This window comes from Coregonus clupeaformis, unplaced genomic scaffold, assembly GCF_020615455.1.
Source record: "Coregonus clupeaformis isolate EN_2021a unplaced genomic scaffold, ASM2061545v1 scaf0016, whole genome shotgun sequence".
Taxonomy (NCBI): Eukaryota; Metazoa; Chordata; class Actinopteri; order Salmoniformes; family Salmonidae; genus Coregonus; species Coregonus clupeaformis.
In genome coordinates, this window is record NW_025533471.1 from 1,082,218 (window position 1) to 1,106,271 (window position 24,054).

Genomic DNA, 24,054 nt, shown 5'->3' on the forward strand with positions numbered 1-24,054 from the left:
AATCTCACCTGGGGGTCAAATACTTATTTCCCTCATTAAAATGCAAATCAATTTATAAAAAAATTTACATGTGTTTTTCTGGATTTTTTGTTGTTGTTCTGTCTCTCACTGTTCAAATAAACCTACCATTACAATTATAGACTGATAATTTATTTGTCAGTGGGCAAACGTACAAAATCAGCAGGGGATCAAAAACTTTTTTCCCTCACTGTATATATATATATATATATATATATGCGAGAAAGAAAAAAACATATGGGGGATTGGAAGTGATGCAGACAATTACATTGATGAAGTTACAATCTATCTGCAATATTAAACCTGATCTACCCCCTTAAAAAAAACAACGACATTTTGGGCCCATGGCCAGGAAACTCCCCAGACCTTAATCCCATTGAGAACTTGTGGTCGATCCTCAAGAGGCGGGTGGACAAACAAAACCCCACAAATTCTGACAAACTCAAAGCATTGATTATGCAAGAATGGGCTGCCATCAGTCAGGATGTGGCCCAGAAGTTAATTGACAGCATGCCAGGGCAGATTGCAGAGGTCTTGAAAAAGAAGGGTCAACACTGCAAATATTGACTCTTTGCATAAACTTAATGTAACTGTCAATAAAAGCCTTTGAAACTTATGGAATGCTTGTAATTATACTTCAGTATACCATAGTAACATCTGACAAAAATATCTCATAACACTGAAGCAGCAAACTTTCTGAAGACCAATATGTTACGAACCCCGTGGCTTTACAAGTCTAGGGTGGATGGAAAAGAGACCCGTAACATAACTCATGCGAATTAGAATATTGCCAAGGAACAGTGACAACCAAAAAGCTACCGTCAAACACAAAAATGCTTATTATAAACACACAGTAAAGGTTTGGGGAAAAGGGGCTGAGCAGGACCCAAGGAATGAAACAATAAAGTAAAAAAAAAAAACTATACTGATCTTGCCTGCCTCAAGAACCGCAAAGCTACTGCTAACCATACAAAAAAATACAGTGGGTGGTCCGCTCAGGTCTAACTAGTGTTTTTAGACAAGGTTTTCCTACGGGTAATGTATGCCCAAGGGCGACTTGCTAAATCCCCCTTTTCCCAGGAACAAACAACATAGTTACCATATGGAGTAAACAGCAAATGAGTGAGTACACAAAAAAACAGGACACCACAGTATACAAAGGAAAATAGTCTCTGTCAGAAAACACAACTGACTGGCTTTTAAAGCAAGAGGATGTGTGATGTGATTAGGTATGAAAACCAGAAACAGGTGGTGCAATCAGGAGAAGTGGCCACTGCTTGGTCCACCTCAGCAATCAGCAGATGAACTGATGACTGACAGGTGAGACACACCAACGACCTCAATCAGGAACACAAGGGACACCTGTGATTAGGACAGAAGGAGAGGAAAAACACAAAAACACATACAGGATACCTGTATCCGTAACACAATACTTGTGTCATTCTCAAAACTTTTGACCACGACTGTACAATAAAATCGAGGTGAGGGCGTTGGAAATTGTTTTGGCTGTTAATCTGCTTCTGTTCTGTAGGTGGCACTGTGTGCTATTTTTAAAGGATGGGTCCCAATCTCTCAAAGGCCCTAGGATGCAGGTCGACAGTGGTTGGCTGCCAGTCACTGGGACGACAACCCAACTTGGGATGGGGGGAGGTTTTAGCGGGTGGAATAGTGGAGAACAATTGAAAGACTACTCAGTAGCAGTGCACATATCATGGTACATCTATATGGACACTCAATCATCATGGTACTTTCTAATGGTAAGTTTACAAATAAATACAGTAAAAAAAAGTATTTGATCCCCTGCTGATTTTGTACGTTTGCCCACTGACAAAGAAATGATCAGTCTATAATTTTAATGGTAGGTTTTAATGGTAGGGGGATTGCGCGATAAACCTTCGGGTAGACGCTGTCCCTCCCAGGGGTCATGTGTATCCCCTGTCATAGGCTGAAACGGAGGCAATGGAAACACACGTCACCGAGTCCCTGCGCCAGGGGTATATACGTCCCTCCACTTCACCTGCTTCCTTGAGTTTCTTCTTTGTGAAGAAGAAAGATAGCGGTTTACGCCCATGCATTGATTATGGACCACTGAATAAGGTGATGGTACGATTTAGTTATCCTCTTCCCCTCATTCCTTCAGTGATTGAGTCAATGCATGGGGCCCGATTTTCACCAAATTAGACCTCAGGAGTGCCTACAACCTGGTGCATATTCGGGAAGGGGATGAGTGGAAAACAGCATAAGGCACAACCTCGGGGCATTATGAATACCTGGTGATGCCCTACGGTTTGATGAATGCTCCATCCGTTTTCCAGTCCTTTGTGAACGAGGTGTTTCGGGACATGCTTGGTCGCAGTGTGGTGGTCTACATCGATGACATCCTGGTGTATTCCTCTATGCGCGCCGAGCATCTGTCCCTGGTTCGCAAGGTACTGGTCTGACTGCTGGAAAATGATCTTCATGCCAAGGCAGAGAAGTGTAAGTTTTTCCAGCAGTCAATCTCCTTCCTCGGATACCGCATTACTACCACAGGTGTGGAGACGGAGGGAGATCGCATTTCAGCTGTGCGTAATTGGCCGACTCCAACCACGGTGAAGGAGGTGCAGCGCTTCCTTGGCTTTGCCTACTACTATCGGAGGTTTATTCTGGGCTTTGGCAAATTCGCAGCTCCCATTGCCTCCTTGTTGAAGGGTGGGCCATCCCGGCTCCGCTTGTCTGCTGAGGCTGATTTGGCCTTCAGTAGTTTGCGAGATCTGTTCACCTCCGCCTCGGTACTGGCTCACCCCGATCCATCTCTACCGTTCGTAGTGGAGGTGGATGCGTTCGAGGTAGGGATAGACGCTGTCTTATCCCAACGCTCGGGCACGCCACCCAAGCTCCACCCCCGTGCCTTCTTTTCGAAGAAGCTCAGCTCGGCGGAGCAGAACTACGGCGTTGTTGATCGGGAGCTGCTGGCTGTTGTCCGAGCTTTGACGGTGTGGAGGCATTGGCTCGAAGATGCGAAACACCCTTTCCTCGTCTGGAAAGACCACCGTAACCTGGAGTACATTCAGGCAGCGAGGAGGCTGAATCCTCGCCAGGCCAGGTGGGCCCTCTTCTTCACCCGGTTTGATTTCACACTCTCATACATTCCGGGTGCGAAGAACGTGAAGTCAGACGCACTGTCTCGGCTGTATGACACATAGGAGAGGCCCAGAGACAACACCCCCATACTCCCGGCCTCATGCATTGTGTTGCCGGTAGTATGGGCGATGGACGCGGATATAGGGCAGGCATTACGCACAGATCCATCTCCACCGCAATGTCCAGCTGGGCTGCAGTACGTGCCTGCGCTTATCCGTGACCGTCTGATCTACTGGGCACACACGTCACCCTCCTCTGGTCATCCAGGTATCGGTCGTACAATGCGCTGCCTGACCGAGAAGTACTGGTGGCCTACCTTGGCTAAGGACGTGAGGGTGTATGTTTCCTCCTGCTCAGTGTGCGCCCAGAGTAAGGCACGTAGGCACCTCCCAGCGGGTAAGCTACAACATTTACCAGTTCCACAACGACCATGGTCTCTCCTTAGTATTGATTTTCTTACTGATCTTGCCCTCTCCCAAGGTAACACCACCATCCTGGTCTTTGTGGATCGCTTTTCGAAGTCCTGCTGCCTCCTTCCTCTGCCCGGTCTCCACACGGCCCTACAAACTGCGGAGGCTCTGTTTACTCACGTCGTCCGGCACTACGGTGTACCAGAGGATATAGTTTCCGACCGAGGTCCCCAGTTCACGTCTAGAGTCTGGAAGGCGTTCATGGAACATCTGGGGGTCTCGGTCAGCCTGACCTCTGGATTTCACCCCGAGAGTAATGGGCAGGTGGAAAGGGTGAATCAAGATGTGGGTAGATTCCTGCGGACCTTCTGTCAGGACCAGCCGGGGGAGTGGTCGGTGTTCTTGCCATGGGCAGAATATGCTCAGAACTCTCTCCGCCCTCCTCCACTAACCTAACACCCTTCCAATGTGTTTTGGGTTACCAACCGGTCCTGGCACCATGGCACCAGGGCCAGACCGTGGCTCCTGCAGTGGATGACTGGTTTCGGCGCGCGGAGGAGACTTGGGACGCTGCCCACGTTTGACTCCAGCGCGCCGTGCGTCGTCAGAAGGCGAACGCTGACGCCACCGCAGGCAGGCCTTGTTTTTCGTACCGGGGGATCGGGTCTGGCTCTCGACCCGGAATCTACCCCTCTGCCTGCCCTGCCGGAAGCTGAGCCTGCGGTTTGTGGGGCTGTTTAAAGTCCTGAGGAGGATAAACGAGGTTACTTACAGGTTGTTACTCCCCCCTGAATGATGTATTAACCCCTCGTTTCATGTGTCTCTCCTCAGGCCGGTGGTAGCTGGTCCACTCCAGGAGTCTGAAGTGCGGGAGGTTCCTCCACCTCCTCTGGACTTCGAGGGGGCCCCGGCGTACTCGGTCCGTTCCATACTGGATTCGAGGCGTCGGGTGGGGGGCCTTCAGTATGTCGTGGAGTGGGAGGGGTACAGTCCCAAGGAGGGACATCCTCGATTCCTCCCTGTTGAGGGATTTCCACCGTCGCCATCCGACTCACCCTGCTCCGCGTCCTCCTTGCCGTCCCACTGCTGGAGCCGCGCGTCGGGGGGGGGTACTGTCATGACTTCCGCCGAGGCTGCCTCCCCTCCTTGTTTGGGCAGGTTTCGTTGTTCGTCGTCACCGGCTTACTAGCTACTGCCGATCCCATTCTCATCACTCCACTTGTCTTGTCAATCACACACACCTGGTGCTCATTCCCCTAATGAGTATGTGTATACGTGTTCCCTCGGTTCCCCTTGTCTTTGTGAGTGATTGTTGTTTGTGAGAGCGAGTAGCTCAGTTGAGCTACTCTTCTATTTGTACTTGCCAAGGTGGAATATTTTCCCTTGTTATAGTTTCGTTTTCACGCTGGGAGCGTTTGATTTATGTGAACGGAATAAACTCTGGACTTCGGTGTTTTACCACCTGCGCCTGACTCCTTCATTCACACCTCGTCACAACTGTACCATAGAGCCACAGAATAAGTTAGACGAAAAACTAAAATAACTGGAGGAACTTATTCAAGAAAGATCAAGTGTAATATATTATAACAATAAAGAGAACTGGATGGAATATGGGGAAAAATGCACCAAATTATTTGTCGATCTTCAACATACAAATGACGGAGTCACCCATGATTCAGCAAACTATATTTTGAAAGAGGAAGCAAAGTACTTTAAGCATATGTTTTCGTTTCAGTTTCCTTCATCTCCACTAACTAAGTTAATTGTAAGGATTTTTCTCTATTAATAATGTAAAATTAACAGCTGTACAGAAAGACTAATGTGAAGGCCAAATTACAGAGGAGGAACTTCTTGATGCAATTAAAGCCTTTAAGTCTGGAAAAACTCCAGGGCTGGATGGCATACCAGTTGAGGTATATCAAACCTTTTTGGATGTACTCAGAGGACCGTTATTAGCATGTTTTAACCACTCCTATAAAAATGGTAGATTATCAGATACTCAACAAGGTCTGATTTCACTATTACTGAAACAGGACTCAGGTGGTAAATATAAAGATACAGTCCCTTTAAAGAATTGGAGGCCCCTTACACTTGAGTGTTGTGACACAAAAATTCTAGCAAAATGCATAGCGCATGGAATTAAAAAGGTATTGTTGGATATTATTCATCCTAATCAGGCAATTATTTTTTTTACATGCATGATACATTGGAGATAATATAAGACAAGTAATGGAAAAAAATAGAACAGTATTAAAAAATCAGGGAAACCAGGCCTAGCTAACTTTGAAAAGGCTTTTGCTAAAGTACGACGAATTTATATATAAATGCCTGGAATATTTCAATTTCGGAGAATCTCTTATGCAATGGGTAAAATTTATGTATGGTAACCTTAGGTGTAAACTATTAAATAATGGCTACTTCTCAGAAAGTATTAAACTGTCAAGAGGAGTAAACCAAGGTTGTCCACTATAGGCATATCTATTTATTATGGCCATTGAAATGTTAGCTATTAAAGTCAGATCCAACGGGGAACTTCCGGTCGGGCGAGTAAGAAGACATGTTTGAGAGAGGTCCCCAATTAAACTTTTATTTTAACGTTTTTACATGCCGCTGTTAGTTTTTATTTTTTTAATCACTTTTCATGGTACCATGAGCAAGACCAACCCGAAGAGAACTGCTACGACCAACACAGTGTCGAAGGCCGAACCAACTACTTGAACAGCGAAAATGGCTGCCGCGGCAGAGTCGGAGGCCTTGTCTATGACCACGCTTGTAGCTGAGCTAGCTAAACAAAGAAGTAGCCTAAAAGAGGATATGGCTTCTCTGATCAGCACTTCGCTGGCACCTCTCCAAACTTCCATTGACGCCGTTCGAGAAACAGTTAACACGTTTGGGCGATGCCTCACTACACTAGAAGGTTTCTTTACTGACAACACAGAGTGGGTTGCCGAGCTAGAGGCAGCTGTCTCTCATATGAAAAAGTCCAACGCAGCTCTACTTTCCAAGGTAGATTCGTTGGAGAATTATACCAGAAGGGAAAACATCCGGATCGTTGGCGTCAACCCTGTGAAATTTGTCTCTGACATGCTGGTGAAAGGGATTGGCAATGCTGTCTTTGACAAGCCGCCGGAGCTCGACCAAGCACACAGATCCCTCACCCTCAAACCCAACTCAGGGGAGCGGCCTAGGGCGATCATAGCCGCTTTCATCATTACCAAGACAAGGAACGTGCAATGCACTGGGCGAGGGAGAATCAACCAAAATTCTGTGGCCAATATATACGATTCTACCCAGACCTGAGTGCCAACCTCGTGAAGCAACAAGCTGAATTCAAGGACCTCAACACCTGTCTCTACAAGAAGGGGGTAAAGTTTCAGCTCCTACACCCTGCCCATCTTCATGTCTTTTACGAGGGAGAGACCCTAATTTTTGACACACTGGCCGAGGCTAAAGCATTTTATGTCTGGCAAGTAGAGATAAGTTGATCGAGGAAGGCTAGCGGCCCGGCTGGCTAGCCATGGCGGGAGGAATATGTGGCTGGCTGGCTAATTTGCTAGCATTTGCTGGCTGGCAATGGACTGATTTTCATGACATCCACTTGGATATTACTTTTCACATGAAAGCAATGTTTTTTGTTTTGTTTTATTTGTGGAGTACCCGATGACATCTTTATTTTGTTTAGTTATATTTGACTGAGATTAGTGGCAACGTTAGCTATAATACATCACAAACAAATTGGCTGTCTAACGGGAGCTGGCTGGACACACTTGACTGTTTACTATCTGGCTGGCTAGCTAACGCCACATTTCTTTTTAAATGTATTTTTACATGGCAACAAGATGATTGCTTAACTCCAAGAGTACCCAGGGATATCTTTATTACGTCTATACTTGGCTGAGAAGATTTCAGACAACAGGGACATTTGGCTGACTTGCTAGCATGGCTAGATAAGCACAAAAGAAACCTGAGTGCTCTAGCACTGACTGGCTATTTGAAAGTGGTGGTGGATTTAGCTAAGCACTTCTCTATCATTTCTAGTGGCTAGCTAGCTGAGATATAGCTTGACATATGGACAACTACCTGGCTAGCTACAGCGCATTCGTAAAGTATTCAGACCCCTTTTTTTTCTCAACAATCTACACACAATACGATATAATGACAAAGCAAAAACTGGTTTTTAGAAATTTTTGCAAATTGATTAAAAATACAAAACTGATATCACATTTACATAAGTATTCAGACCCTTTACTCAGTACTTTGTTGAAGCACCTTTGGCAGCGATTACAGCCTTGAGTCTTCTTGGGTATTGCGCTTCAAGCTTGGCACACCTGTATTTGGGGAGTTCCTCCAATTCTTCTCTGCAGACCGTCTCAAGCTCTGTCAGGTTAGATTGGGAACATCACTGCACAGCTATTTTCAGGTCTCTAAAGAGATGTTAGATCGGGTTCATGTCCGGAATCTGGCTGGGCCACTCAAGGACATTCAGAGACTTGTCCCGAAGCCACTACTGCATTGTCTTGGCTGTGTGGTTATGGGTCATTGTCCTGTTGGAAGGTGAACCTTCGCCCCAGTCTGAGGTCCTGAGCAGGTTTTCATCAAGGACCTCTCTGTACTTTGCTCCGTTCATCTTTCCCTCGATCCTGACTAGTCTCCCAGTCCCTGCTGCTGAAAAACATGCTGCCACCATCATGTTTCACCGTAGAGATGGTGCCAGGTTTCCTCCAGATGTGACTCTTAGCATTCAGGCCAAAGACTTCAATCTTGGATTCATCAGACCAGATAATCTTGTTTCTCATGGTCTGAGAGTCTTTAGGTGCCTTTTGGCAAACTCCAAGGGGGCTGTCATGTGCTGTTTACTGAGGAGTGGCTTCCATCTGGCCACTACCGTAAAGGCCTAATTGGTGGAGTGCTGCAGAGATGGTTGTCCTTCTGGAAGTTTCTCCCATCTCCACAGAGGAACTCTGGAGCTCTGTCAGAGTGACCATCAGGTTCTTGGTAACCTCCCTGACCAAGGCCCTTTTTCCCCGATTGCTCAGTTTGGCCAGGCTGCCAGCTCTAGGAAGAGTCTTGGTGGTTCCAAACTTCTTCAATTTTAGAATGATGGAGGCCACTGTGTTCTTGGGGACCTTTTGCTCTGACATGCACTGTTAACTGTGGGACCTTACAGTGCCTTGCAAAAGTATTCATCCCCCTTGGCGTTTTTCCTATTTTGTAGCATTACAACCTATAATTTAAATTGATTTTTATTTGGATTTCATGTAATGGACAAATTGGTGAAGTGAAATGAAAGAAATAACTTATTTCAAAAAATTCTAAAAAATAAATAACGGAAAAGTGGTGCGTGCATATGTATTCACCCCCTTTGCTATTTAGCCCCTAAAAAAGATATTGTGCAAGCAATTACCTTCAGAATTCACATCATTAGTTAAATAAAGTCCACCTGTGTGCAATCTAAGGGTCACATGATCTGTCACATGATATCAGTGTATATATACACCTGTTGTGAAAGGCCCCAGAGTCTGCAACACCACTAAGCAAGGGGCACCACCAAGCAAGCGGCACCATGAAGACCAAGGAGCTCTCCAAACAGGTCAGGGACAAAGTTGTGGAGAAGTACAGATCAGGGTTGGGTTATAAAAAAATATCAGAAACTTTGAACATCCCACAGAGCACCATTAAATCCATAATTAAAAAATTGAAAGAATACCACAACAAACCTGCCAAGAGAGGGCCGCCTACCAAAACTCATGGTCCAGGCAAGGGGGGCATTAATCAGAGAGGCAACAAAGAGACCAAGATACCTCTGAAGGAGCTGCAAAGCTCCAAGGCGGAGATTGGAGTATCTGTCCATAGGACCACTTTAAGCCTTACGCTCCACAGAGTTGGACTTTGCTGAAGAGTGGCCAGAAAAAAGCCATTGCTTGAAGAAAGAAATAAGCAAACACATTTGGTGTTCGCCAAAAGGCATGTGGGAGACTCCCCAAACATATGGAAGAAGGTACTCTGGTCAGATGAGACTAAAATTGAGCTTTTTGGCCATCAAAGAAAACACTATGTCTGGAGCAAACCCAACACCTCTCATCTCCCCGAGAACACCATCCCCACAATGAAGCATGGTGGTGGCAGCATCATGCTGTGGGGATGTTTTTCATCGGCAGGGACTGGGAAACTGGTCAGAATTGAAGGAATGGTGAATGGCATTAAATACAGGGAAATTCTTGAGGGAAACCTGTTTCAGTCCTCCAGAGATTTGAGACTGGGACGGAGGTTCACCTTCCAGCACGACAATGACCCTAAGCATACTTCTAAAGCAGCACTCGAGTGGTTTAAGGGGAAACATTTAAATGTCTTGGAATGGCCTAGTGAAAGCCCAGACCTCAATCCAATTGAGATTCTGTGGTATGACTTAAAGATTGCTGTACACCAGGGGGGGGTGAATAGTTATGCACGCTCAAGTTCTGTTTTTTTGTCTTATTTCTTGTTTGTTTCACAATAAAACATATTTTGTATCTTCAAAGTGGTAGGCATGTTGTGTAAATCAAATGATACAAACCCCTCAAATTCATTTTAATTACAGGTTGTAAGGCAAAAAAATATGAAAAATGCCAAGGGGGGTGAATACTTTCGCAAGCCACTGTATATAGACAGGTGTGTCCCTTTACAAATAATGTCCAATCAATTTAATTTACCATAGGTGGACTCCAAATCAAATTGTAGAAACATCTCAAGGATGATGAATGGAAACTGGATGCACCTGAGCTCAATTTCTAGTCTCATCTTAGAGTGAGGGAATTAAGTATTTGATCCCCTGCTGATTTTGAACGTTTGCCCACTGACAAAGGCATGATCAGTCTATAATTTTAATGGTAGTTTTATTTGAACAGTGAGAGACAGAATAACAACAATAAAATCCAGAAAAACGCATTTCAAAAATGTTATAAATTGATTTGCATTTTAATGAGCGAAATAAGTATTTGACCCCCCTGCAAAACATGACTTAGTACTTGGTGGCAAAACCCTTGTTGGCAATCACAGAGGTCAGATGTTTCTTGTAGTTGGCCACCAGGTTTACACACATCTCAGAGGGATTTTGTCCCACTCCTCTTTGCAGATTTTCTCCATGTCATTAAGGTTTCGAGGCTGACGTTTGGCAACTCGAACCTTCAGCTCCCTCCACAGATTTTCTATGGGATTAAGGTCTGGAGACTGGCTAGGCCACTCGAGGACCTTAATGTGCTTCTTCTTGAGCCACTCCTTTGTTGCCTTGGCCATGTGTTTTGGGTCATTGTCATGCTGGAATACCCATCCACAACCCATTTTCAATGCCCTGGCTGAGGGAAGGAGGTTCTCACCCAAAATGTGATGGTACATGGCCCCATCCATCGTCCCTTTGATGCGGTGAAGTTGTCCTGTATCCTTAGCAAATGATACTCAGGCAAAGCATAATGTTTCCACCTCCATGTTTGACGGTGGGGATGGTGGTCTTGGGGTCATAGGCAGCATTCCTCCTCCTCCAAACACGGTGAGTTGAGTTGATGCCAAAGAGCTCGATTTTGGTCTCATCTGACCACAACACTTTCACCCAGTTCTCCTCTGAATCATTCAGATGTTCATTGGCAAACTTCAGACGGGCCTGTATATGTGCTTTCTTGAGCAGGGGGACCTTGCGGGTGCTGCAGGATTTCAGCCCTTCACGGCGTAGTGTGTTACCAATTGTTTTCTTGGTGACTATGGTCCCAGCTGCCTTGAGATCATTGACAAGATCCTCCCATGTAGTTCTGGGCTGATTCCTCACCATTCTCATGATCATTGCAACTCCACGAGGTGAGATCTTGCATGGAGCCCCAGGCCGAGGGAGATTGACAGGTCTTTTGTGTTTCTTCCATTTGCAAATAATCGCACCAACTGTTGTCACCTTCTCACCAAGCTGCTTGGCGATGATCTTGTAGCCCATTCCAGCCTTGTGTAAGTCTACAATCTTGTCCCTGACATCCTTGGAGAGCTCTTTGGTCTTGGCCATGGTGGAGAGTTTGGAATCTGATTGATTGATTGCTTCTGTGGACAGGTGTCATTTATACTGTATAAAAGACACCTGGGAGCCAGAAATCTTTCAGATTGAGAGGGGGTCAAATACTTATTTCCCTCATTCAAATGCAAATCAATGTATAACATTTTTGACATGCGTTTTTCTGGATATTTTTGTTATTATTCCGTCTCTCACTGTTCAAATAAACCTACCATTAAAATTATAGACTGATCATGTCTTTGTGAGTGGGCAAACGTACAAAATCAGCATTGGATCAAATACTTAATTCCCTCACTGTATTTACTTATGTAAATAAGGAATTTCTCTTTGTTTTTAATCAATTTGCCAACATTTCTAAAAACCTGTTTTCGCCTTTATGGGGTATTTTGTGTAGATTGATGAGGAATTGTTTTTATTTAATCAATTTTAAAATAATGCTGTAACGTAACGAAAAAGTAAAGGTGTCTGAATACATTCCGAACGCACTGTACATCTAGAATTGACTGAATGCAGACCTGTATCCTTGTAAGTAACATTGGGCTCCCGAGTGGCGCAGCGGTCTAAGGCACTGCATCTCAGTGCTTGAGGTGTCACTACAGACCCCCTGGTTTGATTCCAGGCTGTATCACAACCGGCCGTGATTGGGAGTCCCATAGGGCGGCGCACAATTGGCCCAGCGTCATCCGGGTTTGGCCGGTGTAGGCCGTCATTGTAAATAAGAATTTCTTCTTAACTGAGTTGCCTAGTTAAATAAAGGTAAAAAAAGAAAAAAAGAAAAAACATTGGCTGGCTGACTAGCATATGTTAAATATCCAACATGGGTTTGTTATGTTTTTGTTTGAACTAAGTTGGCGTTAGCTAGTCATTTACCTCTCTAAAGACTATTTAATTATGCTACAATCTCAGGGTTTGATTCGGGTTAATTTCTTGTTTGCATTTGCTTTCATGTGATTGTAATGCCGTTGTATGATTGAGTGGGTCTTTGGAAATATTTAGCTTTCACGTCTACAGAGTTTCAATGATGTTGGAATATTTTGGCCTCCGTGTTTGTGGGGTGCATTCCCTGCTGTAGTCTTTGTGGTCACACTGTGCCTGAGTATCATTTCACTCCCTGTAGTTGTGAGCACAGTTGCACGGTGGAGTGCCCCCCTAACAACCCATGGGCCAAAGTCATGACCAACAGAAGCATTTTATTTTGCTATTTGCATTTGTTAAAGCCAATGGAGGATGTAGGTGATCGACTATTGAGTGACATTGTTAAAACTATTTAATTACTTACAACGCCAGTTTTATTTTAATAATTCGGAGCCCTCTTGTATGGGGTAAGTTAACTGGGAGTTTGACCTTATTATTTGGGGAAGCCTGCAGTCCGCCTTAGACGTTGTAACAATGTACGTTATGAGTCGGGAAGCAAGTACAGGAAGTGCATTTAATGATAAATAAAACAAGAGTAGCGTACAGAGAGTAACAGAATCAATAACGCACGGGAAGGAACCAAAGGGAATTACATATATAGGGGAGGTAATCAGGAAAGTGATGGAGTCCAGGTGAGTCTGATAAGGCGCTGGTGCGCGTAACAATGGTGACAGGTGTGCGTAATAAAGAGCAGCCTGGTGACCTAGAGGCGAGAGGGGGAGTACGTGACAGTACCCCCTCCCTGACGTGCGGCTTCAGCCGTAGGACACCGACCAAAGGGGCGATCCCAGGGATCAGGAGCGGACCAGTCACCTCTGCTGAGGCGTGGGAACCTGTCGAGCCAGCTGAGGCGCGGGAACCTGTCGAGCCAGCTGAGGCGCGGGAACCTGTCGAGCCAGCTGAGGCGCGGGAGCCTGACGAGCAAGCTGAGGCACGGGAGCCTGACGAGCAAGCTGAGGCACGGGAGCCTGACGAGAAAGCTAAGGCACGGGAGCCTGACGAGCCAGCTGAGGCGCGGTAGCCTGACGAGCCGGCTGAGGCGCGGGAGCCTGACGAGCCAGCTGAGGCATGGGAGCCTGATGAGCCTACCGAGTCTAGTAAACCTGTCGAGCCAGCTGAGGCATGAAAGCCTGACGAGCTGGCTGAGGCATGGAAGCCTGACGAGCGAGCTGAGGCATCCCCGGTAGCGGCACCCGGACCCGACGTCTCCTACACCAACAAAAAACACTCCCTGATGCTTCCCTTTGGTGAGGAGTTAATCTGTAACAATGTACGCCGGGAGTCGGGATGCAAGTACAGGGAGTGCATTTAATGATAAATAGAAGAAAAAAAAGAGTAGCGTACAGACAGGAACAGAGTAACATAATTAATAACGCCTGGGGAAGGAACCAAAGGGAGTGACATACAGTGGGGGAAAAAAGTATTTAGTCAGCCACCAATTGTGCAAGTTCTCCCACTTAAAAAGATGAGAGGCCTGTAATTTTCATCATAGGTACACGTCAACTATGACAGACAAAATGTGGAAAAAAAATCCAGAAAATCACATTGTAGGATTTTTAATGAATTTATTTGCAAATTATGGTGGAAAATAAGTATTTGGTCAATAACAAAAGTTTCTCAATACTTTGTTATATACCCTTTGTTGGCAATGACACAGGTCAAACGTTTTCTGTAAGTCTTCACAAGGTTTTCACACACTGTTGCTGGTATTTTGGCCCATTCCTCCATGCAGATCTCCTCTAGAGCAGTGATGTTTTGGGGCTGTCGCTGGGCAACACGGACTTTCAACTCCCTCCAAAGATTTTCTATGGGGTTGAGATCTGGAGACTGGCTAGGCCACTCCAGGACCTTGAAATGCTTCTTACGAAGCCACTCCTTCATTGCCCGGGCGGTGTGTTTGGGATCATTGTCATGCTGAAAGACCCAGCCACGTTTCATCTTCAATGCCCTTGCTGATGGAAGGAGGTTTTCACTCAAAATCTCACGATACATGGCCCCATTCATTCTTTTCTTTACACGGATCAGTCGTCCTGGTCCCTTTGCAGAAAAACAGCCCCAAAGCATGATGTTTCCACCCCCCATGCTTCACAGTAGGTATGGTGTTCTTTGGATGCAACTCAGCATTCTTTGTCCTCCAAACACGACGAGTTGAGTTTTTACCAAAAAAGTTCTATTTTGGTTTCATCTGACCATATGACATTCTCCCAATCCTCTTCTGGATCATCCAAATGCACTCTAGCAAACTTCAGACGGGCCTGGACATGTACTGGCTTAAGCAGGGGGACACGTCTGGCACTGCAGGATTTGAGTCCCTGGCGGCGTAGTGTGTTACTGATGGTAGGCTTTGTTACTTTGGTCCCAGCTCTCTGCAGGTCATTCACTAGGTCCCCCCGTGTGGTTCTGGGATTTTTGCTCACCGTTCTTGTGATCATTTTGACCCCACGGGGTGAGATCTTGCGTGGAGCCCCAGATCGAGGGAGATTATCAGTGGTCTTGTATGTCTTCCATTTCCTAATAATTGCTCCCACAGTTGATTTCTTCAAACCAAGCTGCTTACCTATTGCAGATTCAGTCTTCCCAGCCTGGTGCAGGTCTACAATTTTGTTTCTGGTGTCCTTTGACAGCTCTTTGGTCTTGGCCATAGTGGAGTTTGGAGTGTGACTGTTTGAGGTTGTGGACAGGTGTCTTTTATACTGATAACAAGTTCAAACAGGTGCCATTAATACAGGTAACGAGTGGAGGACAGAGGAGCCTCTTAAAGAAGAAGTTACAGGTCTGTGAGAGCCAGAAATCTTGCTTGTTTGTAGGTGACCAAATACTTATTTTCCACCATAATTTGCAAATAAATTCATAAAAAATCCTACAATGTGATTTTCTGGAGAGAAAAAATTTCTCAATTTGTCTGTCATAGTTGACGTGTACCTATGATGAAAATTACAGGCCTCTCTCATCTTTTTAAGTGGGAGAACTTGCACAATTGGTGGCTGACTAAATACTTTTTTTCCCCACTGTATGTAGGGGAGGTATTCAGGAAGGTGATGGAGTCCAGGTGAGTCTGTTGAGGCGCTGGTGTGCGTAACGATGGTGACAGGTGTGCGTAATAAAGAGCAGTCTGGTGACCTAGAGGCCAGAGGGGGAGTATACGTGACAGACGCGAACATAGGACAGTGTTATTTTTGCACTGTGTTTATTTTGTTGTGTTATTTTGAGGGTTTTATGTCGGGGGGGTACGTTGCTTATCTTCATTAACCATTTGATTGTTACACATTCTACTTCAACAGTATTTTGCTTAACCTTACGGTACATGCCTTTTCTTTTGTCACAAGATATGATCGGTGGTCTTATACAGGGTTTTCATCTCTAGTCCAGTTTTAATTTAGTAATCTCAACTTTTAATGACTAACAATTCAGATATTGGGGTGGGAGTTGGGGGGTCAGCTATTAGGTTTACAAGCTGGAATGTCAAGGCAATGAACAGCCCAGTTAAACAGGCTAGAGTATTTGCTCATCTTAAGAATTTTAAAACCGATTTAGCATTCTTACAAGAAACACGTCTGTGTACAGCAGATCATGGTAGACTCCGTAAAGCTTGGGTAGGACTGTCACGTCTACTCCCGCTCCCCCTGCTCCGGCGCTCGACGTCACAGGTCTACTAACCACCGGTCCTGGCAACCCATCTTTAGACACACCTACGTCTCATCATCAGTCACACCTGGACTTCATTATTCCCTTGATTACCTACCCTTTTATATAGTACTCTTTTGTTATCAGTCATCAGGTAGTATTGTTTGTTTCTACACTACCAGTCAAAAGTTTGGACACCTACTCATTCAAGGGTTTTTCTTTATTTTTACAATTTTTTTTACATTGTATAATAATAGTGAAGACATTAAAAGTATGAAATAACACATATGGAATCATGTAGTAACCAAAAAAGTGTTAAACAAATCAAAATATATATTATATTTGTGATTCTTCAAATAGCCACCCTTTGGCTTGATGACAGCTTTGCACACTCTTGGCATTCTCTCAACCAGCTTCATGAGATAGTCACCTGGAATGCATTTCAATTAACAGGTATGCCTTCTTAAAAGTTAATTTGTGGAATTTCTTTCCTTCTTAATGCTCCGCACCCTATTCAAAAGAGGATTGCGTGAAGAGGTCCAGACGGAGTTGGCATGCCGAGATGACAACCTATCCTAGCCCCATAGCACTCACCTCTGTCATCATGAAGTGCTTTGAGAGACTAGTCAAGGATCATATCACCTCTACCTTACCTGTCACCCTAGACCCACTTCAATTTGCTTACCGCCCCAATAGATCCACAGACGATGCAATCGCCATCACACTGCACACTGCCCTATCCCATCTGGACAAGAGGAATACCTATGTAAGAATGCTGTTCATTGACTATAGCTCAGCATTCAACACCATAGTATCCTCCAAGCTCATCATTAAGCTCGAGGCCCTGGGTCTGAACCCCACCCTGTGCATCTGGGTCTTGGACTTCCTGACGGACCGCCCACAGGTGGTGAAGGTAGGAAACAACATCTCCACTTTGCTGATCCTCAACACTTGGGCCCCACAAGGGTGCGTGCTCAGCCCCCTTCTGTAATCCCTGTTCACCCATGACTGTGTGGCGAAGCACGCCTCCAACTCAATCATCAAGTTTGCAGACGACACAACAGTAGTAGGCTTTATTACCAACAATGACGAGACAGCCTACAGGGAGGAGGTGAGGGCTCTGGGAGTGTGGTGCCAGGAAAATAGCCTCTCACTCATCGTCAACAAAACAAAGGAGATGATCATGGACTTCAGGAAACAGCAGAGGGTGCACCCCCCTATCCACATCGACGGGACCGCAGTGGAGAAGATGGCAAGCTTCAAGTTCCTTGGCGTACACATCACTGACAAACTGAAAGGGTCCACCCACGCAGACAGTGTGGTGAAGAAGGTGAAACAGAGCCTATTCAACCTCAGGAGGCTGAAGAAATTTGACTTGGCACCTAAAACCCTCACAAACTTTTACAGATGCACAATTGAGAGCATCCTGTCGGGCTGTATCACCACCTGGTACGGCAACTGCACCGCCCGCAATCGCAGGGCTCTCCAGAGGGTGGTGCGGTCTGCTGAATGCATTCCCGGGAGCAAACTACCCGCCCTCCAGGAAACCTACAGCACCCGATGTCACAGGAAGGCCAAAAAGATCATCAAGGACATCAACCACCCGAGCCACTGCCTGTTCACCCCACTATCATCCAGAAGGCAAGGTCAGTACAGGTGCATCAAAGCTCGGACCGAGAGAATGAAAAACAGCTTCTATCTCAAGGCCATCAGACTGTTAAATAGCCATCACTAGCACATTAGAGGCTGCTGCTGCCTGTTGAAATCACTGGCCACTTTAAGAAATGGAATCCTCTTGTCAGGAGCGACGTGTATGCGGTGAGTGAAGTCAAGCGCATGACACAGAGATACTAGCAGACTTACTTTACTAATAGTAAAGAACAAAACAAAACCTCCTAACCGGGAGGGAAAAAACAACATACACGAGATATGACAAAAGCGATGCCGATACCGCCTAGACACAAACAATAACACACAAATACCAAATACTAATTATAGGACCTACAATCAAACATAATAGACAACAGGTGTAACCACTCAAGACAAAACAAGACAAACACCGAAACATCGATCGGCAGTAGCTAGTACTCCGGGGACGACGAATGCCGAAGCCTGCCCGAGCAAGGAGGAGGAGCAGCCTCGGCAGAATCCGTGACAGTACCCCCCCCTTGACGCGCGGCCCCAGCCGTGCGCCGACCCCGGCCTCGGGGACGGCCAGGAGGACGCGGAGCAGGGCGAGTCGGATGACTCCGGTGGAACTCCGTCAAGAGGGAGGGATCTAGGATGTCCCTCCTAGGGACCCAGCACCGTTCCTCCGGACCGTACACCTCCCACTCCATGAGATACTGCAGACCCCCCATCCGACGTCTCGAATCCAAGATGGAACGGACTGAGTACGCCGGAGCCCCCTCGATGTCTAGTGGGGGCGGAGGAGCCTCTCGTATCTCATTCTCCTGGAGTGGACCAGCTACCACCGGCCTGAGGAGAGACACATGGAACGAGGGGTTAATGCGGTAATTTATGGGCAGTTGTAACCTATAACATACCTCGTTCAATCTCCTCAGGACTTTAAATGGCCCCACAAACCGCCGACCCAGCTTCCGGCAGGGCAGGCGAAGGGGCAGGTTTCGAGTCGAGAGCCAGACCCGATCTCCAGGTGCATAAACTGGACCCTCACTGCGGTGGCAAACGGCGCTCGCCTTATGCCTACTGATAGCCTGCTGCAGATGGACATGCGCAGCGTTCCATGTCTCCTCCGAGCGCCGAAACCACTCATCCACCGCAGGAGCCTCGATCTGGCTCTGATGCCAGGGTGCCAGGACCGGCTGATACCCCAACACACACTGAAAAGGAGTAAGATTAGTGGAGGAGTGGCGAAGTGAGTTTTGGGCTATATCTGCCCAGGGGATATACCCCGACCACTCCTCCTGCCGGTCCTGGCAATAGGACCTCAGAATCCTGGTTTACTCTCTCCACCTGCCCATTACTCTCAGGGTGAAAGCCCGAGGTAAGGCTAATCGAGACCCCCAAACGTTCCATAAATGCCCTCCAGATTCTAGAGGTGAACTGGGGACCCCGATCAGACACAATATCCTCAGGCACCCCGTAGTGCCGGAAGACGTGTGTAAACAGGGCCTCAGCAGTTTGTAGGGCAGTAGGGAGACCTGGAATTGGAATGAGACGGCAGGCCTTAGAAAACCGATCCACAATGACCAAGATCGTGTTATTCCCCTGGGAGGGGGGAAGGTCCGTGACAAAGTCCACCGATAGGTGAGACCACGGCCGTTGTGGAACGGGTAGAGGTTGTAACTTCCCTCTGGGCAGGTGTCTAGGCGCCTTACACTGAGCGCACACCGAACAGGAAGAAACGTAAACCCTCACGTCCTTTGCCAAGGTGGGCCACCAGTACTTCCCGCTAAGGCAGTGCACCGTTCGACCTATACCCGGATGACCAGAGGAGGGTGACGTGTGAGCCCAATATGATCACGGATCTCGAGCGGCACGTACTTCCGCCCCTCTGGACACTCAGGAGGAGTAGGGTCGGTACGTAACGCCCGCTCGATCTCCGCATCGACCTCCCACACCACCGGTGCCACTAGACAAGACTCCGGAAGTATGGGAGTGGGCTCAATGGACCTCTCCTCTGTGTCATATCGCCGGGACAGGGCATCTGCATTCACGTTTTGTGACCCTGGTATATACGTGAGCTTAAATACAAACCAGGCAAGAAACATGGCCCACCTAGCCTGACGAGGGTTCAGTCTCCTCGCTGCCCGGATGTACTCCAGGTTAAAATGGTCAGTCAGAATGAGAAAAGGGTGTTTAGCCCCCTCAAGCCAATGCCTCCACACCTTCAGAGCTTGAACCACCGCTAGCAGCTCCCTGTCCCCCACGTCATAATTGCGTTCCGCCGGACTGAGCTTCTTAGAATAAAAGGCACAGGGACGGAGTTTAGGAGGCGTGCCCGAGCGTTGAGACAGTACAGCACCAATCCCCGCCTCGGACGCATCCACCTCCACTTGGAACGCCAAAGAGGGGTCCGGATGTGCCAGCACCGGAACCGAGATAAACAGGTCCTTCAGATGTCTAAACGCCCTGTCCGCCTCAGCCGACCACTGCAAACGCACCGGGCCCCCCTTTAGCAGGGAGGTGATGGGAGCTGCTACCTGTCCAAAATCCCGGATAAACCTCCGGTAGTAATTGGCAAAACCCAAAAACCGCTGCACCTCCTTAACCGTGGTGGGAGTCTGCCAATTACGCACGGCTGAAACGCGGTCAATCTCCATCTCCACCCCTGACGCGGACAACCGATGTCCCAGGAAGGAGATGGACTCCTGGAAAAACAGGCATTTCTCCGCCTTCACATACAAGTCATGCTCCAACAGCATACCCAACACCCGACGCACCAGGGACAAATGCTCGGCTCGTGTAGCGGAGTATATTAGAATGTCATCAATATACACCACTACACCCTGTCCATGCAAATCCCGGAAAATCTCATCCACAAATGATTGGAAGACTGAAGGAGCATTCATTAACCCGTATGGCATGACGAGATACTCATAGTGACCCGAGGTGGTACTAAATGCTGTTTTCCATTCATCTCCCTCCCTAATGCGCACCAGGTTGTAAGCACTCCTGAGATCCAATTTTGTGAAGAATCGCGCCCTGTGTAATGACTCCGTCATTCTCGCAATCAGAGGGAGAGGATAACTGTATTTAATGATAATCTGATTGAGACCACGGTAATCAATACACGGGCGCAAACCCCCATCCTTCTTCTTCACAAAAAAGAAACTCGAGGACGCAGGAGAAGTGGATGGCCGTATGTATCCCTGTCCCAGAGATTCGGTGACATATGTCTCCATAGCCGCCGTCTCCTCCTGAGACAGAGGATACACATGACTACGCGGAAGTGCAGCGCCAGCCTGGAGGTCTATCGCACAATCCCCCTGTCTATGAGGTGGTAATTGAGTCGCCCTCTTCTTACTGAAGACGAGTGCCAAATCTGTATACTCAGGAGGAATGGTTCGGACTTTCCACTGTCGTTGCCCCTACGGAAACACCTATACACCGCCCGACACACTGATCAGACCATTCCATGAGAGCCCTCTGTTGCCATGAAATGTTGGGGTCATGAGATATTAACCAGGGAAGCCCCAACACCACGGGAAACGCAGGAGAGTCAATCAAATACAACTGTATAATCTCCTCATGACCCCCCTGCGTCTTCATCTTAAGTGGCGCTGTGACCTCCCTAATCAATCCCGACCCCAAAGGGCGGCTGTCTAGGGCATGGATAGGGAAGGGCACATCAACTGGTATGAGGGGAATCCCTAACTTATACGAGAAACTGCGATCAATAAAATTCCCAGCTGCGCCTGAATCGACTAGCGCCTTATGCTGGGAGTGAGAAGAAACCTCGGGAAACACAACTTGGATACACATGTGGACAACAGAGAGCTCTGGGTGAGTTGGGCGCTTACTCACCTGGAATGACTCATCAGTGCGTGGCCTGCTGCCTCAATCCCTAGGAGACCCTCCCCAACACCGAACCGCAGTGTGTCCTCTGTGGCCACAGTTGGTGCAGGGGACGGCCCCTCTCCTGGTCTCTCTCTTCTTCTCTCTAGCACCAGCACCCCCGAGCTCCATAGGGCTCGGCTCGGAGGTGCTGGGGGATGGAATGGACGGCCCCAGCTCCGGACGTCCGGGGGTAGCCAACAGGGTATCCAGACGAATCGACATGTCCACCAGCTGATCGAAACTTAGGTTGGTGTCCCTGCAGGCCAACTCTCAGCAAACGTCCTCCCGTAGGCTGCACCTATAGTGGTCGATGAGGGCCCTCTCATTCCATATCGCATTGGCAGCCAGAATCCGGAAATCCAGTGCGAATTCCTGCGCGCTCCTCTTCCCCTGTCTGAGGTGGAACAGACAATCCCCCGCCGCTTTCCCCTCTGGGGGATGATAGAAAACCGCCCTGAAGCGGCGGGAGAACTCCGCATAACTGACTGTAGCGGCGTCTATTCCCCTCCACTCGGCGTTGGCCCACTCCAGTGCCTTGCCGGACAGACAGGAGATGAGGGCGGAAACGCTCTCGTATCCCGAGGGCGCCGGGTGAATGGTTGCCAGGTAGAGTTCTACCTGGAGCAGGAAACCCTGACACCCGGCCGCGGTGCCATCATAAACACTCGGGAGCGAGAGCCAAATCCCACTTGACTCCGGAGATGGAACGATGGGTATGGCTGAGGGTGGTGGTATTGTTGGAGGAGGTGTGGGCAAACCTCCTCTCTCCCATCGGCTCAAGGTGTTCATCACATCTTGCATGGCGGTGCCCAGTTTCTGGATCATGGTGTCTTGGTGGATTACGTGCTCCTCCAGTGATCCCGTTGGCACCGCTGATCCTGCTGACTCCATGGTGAGGTGTGTTATTCTGTCAGGAGCGACGTGTATGCGGTGAGTGAAGTCAAGCGCAGGACACAGAGATACTAGCAGACGTACTTTACTAATAGTAAAGAACAAAACAAAACCTCTGAACCGGGAGGGAAAAAACAACATACACGAGATATGACAAAAGCGATGCTGATACCGCCTAGACACAAACAATAACACACAATAACCAAACGTGAGACAAGGGTAATTATAGGACCTACAATCAAACATAATAGACAACCGGTGTAACCACTCAAGACAAAACAAGACAAACACCGAAACATCGATCGGCAGTAGCTAGTACTCCGGGGACGACGAACGCCGAAGCCTGCCCGAGCAAGGAGGAGGAGCAGCCTCGGCAGAATCCGTGACACCTCTACAATATACTGTATAATATTCTATAATATTCTACTGTATCTTAGTCCATGCAGCTTTGTCATTGCTTATCCATATATCTAAATATTCTTAAATTACATTCCTTACTTAGATTTGTTTGCATTGGGTATATGGTGTGAAATTGTTAGATATTACTTGTTAGATATTACTGCACTGTCGGAGCTAGAAGCACAAGCATTTTGCTACACCCGCAATAACATCTGCTAAACACTTGTATGTGACAAATAACATTTAATTTAATTTGATCTTTGGATGACTTAATCGCGAAGGCCAGCCATCTGGATAACCTTCTTCGGGAGCGTCGGTACCCCATCACCTCTCTCCCTCCTCCATTCTGAGTCAGAGCCTGAAGCCATGGAGGTGGGGGCCACACGTCTCTCCGCGGCTGAGCAACGCCGTCGTGGACAGCTGGGGCTCTGTCCTTATTGCGGACAGGAGGGGCACCAGCTTCAATGGTGTCCGGTACATTCTAACCGGGGGTCCACGAGAGCAGAGGGACAGCCACATGATCATCCGTCTCCTGGGTTAGGCATCAGTATTCCATCATCACTTTCCGCCAAACCTTTCCTAGTATTGATTTAACTGGCTGGCTGTCCATCGTGTTTTGTTTCTACAGCTCTAGTGGACTCCGGTGCCGCAGGGAATTTTATTGACCAGGCCCTTGCCTCCTTCCTTAACATCACCTCATGCCCGCTCTACTCTCCTTGTCCGGTTCAAGCACTGGATAGTCAACCACTGGGATCCGGGACAGTCACACACATCACAACACCACTCACCCTCACCGTGGAATCCATACATCAAGAAAGCCTTCCCTTCCTCATCATCAGTGCACCCGTACACAAGATCATCCTCGGCCTCCCATGGCTTCAACGTCATACCCCCACCATCTCATGGCTGAGGATGAAAATCACTGACTGGGTACCCGAATGCCAGGAGACCTGCTTACCCTTTCCCTGTGGTTCCACGTCGGTTGAGAGTCCTGTGGTTGCCCTTCAGCCCAACATCCCGGAGGTATACCAAGATCTTCTGGAGTTTTTTTCCAAGACCGCGCCACCTGTCTCCCTCCTAATCGCCCCTGGGACTGTGCCATATACTTGCTTGCAGGCTCTGCGC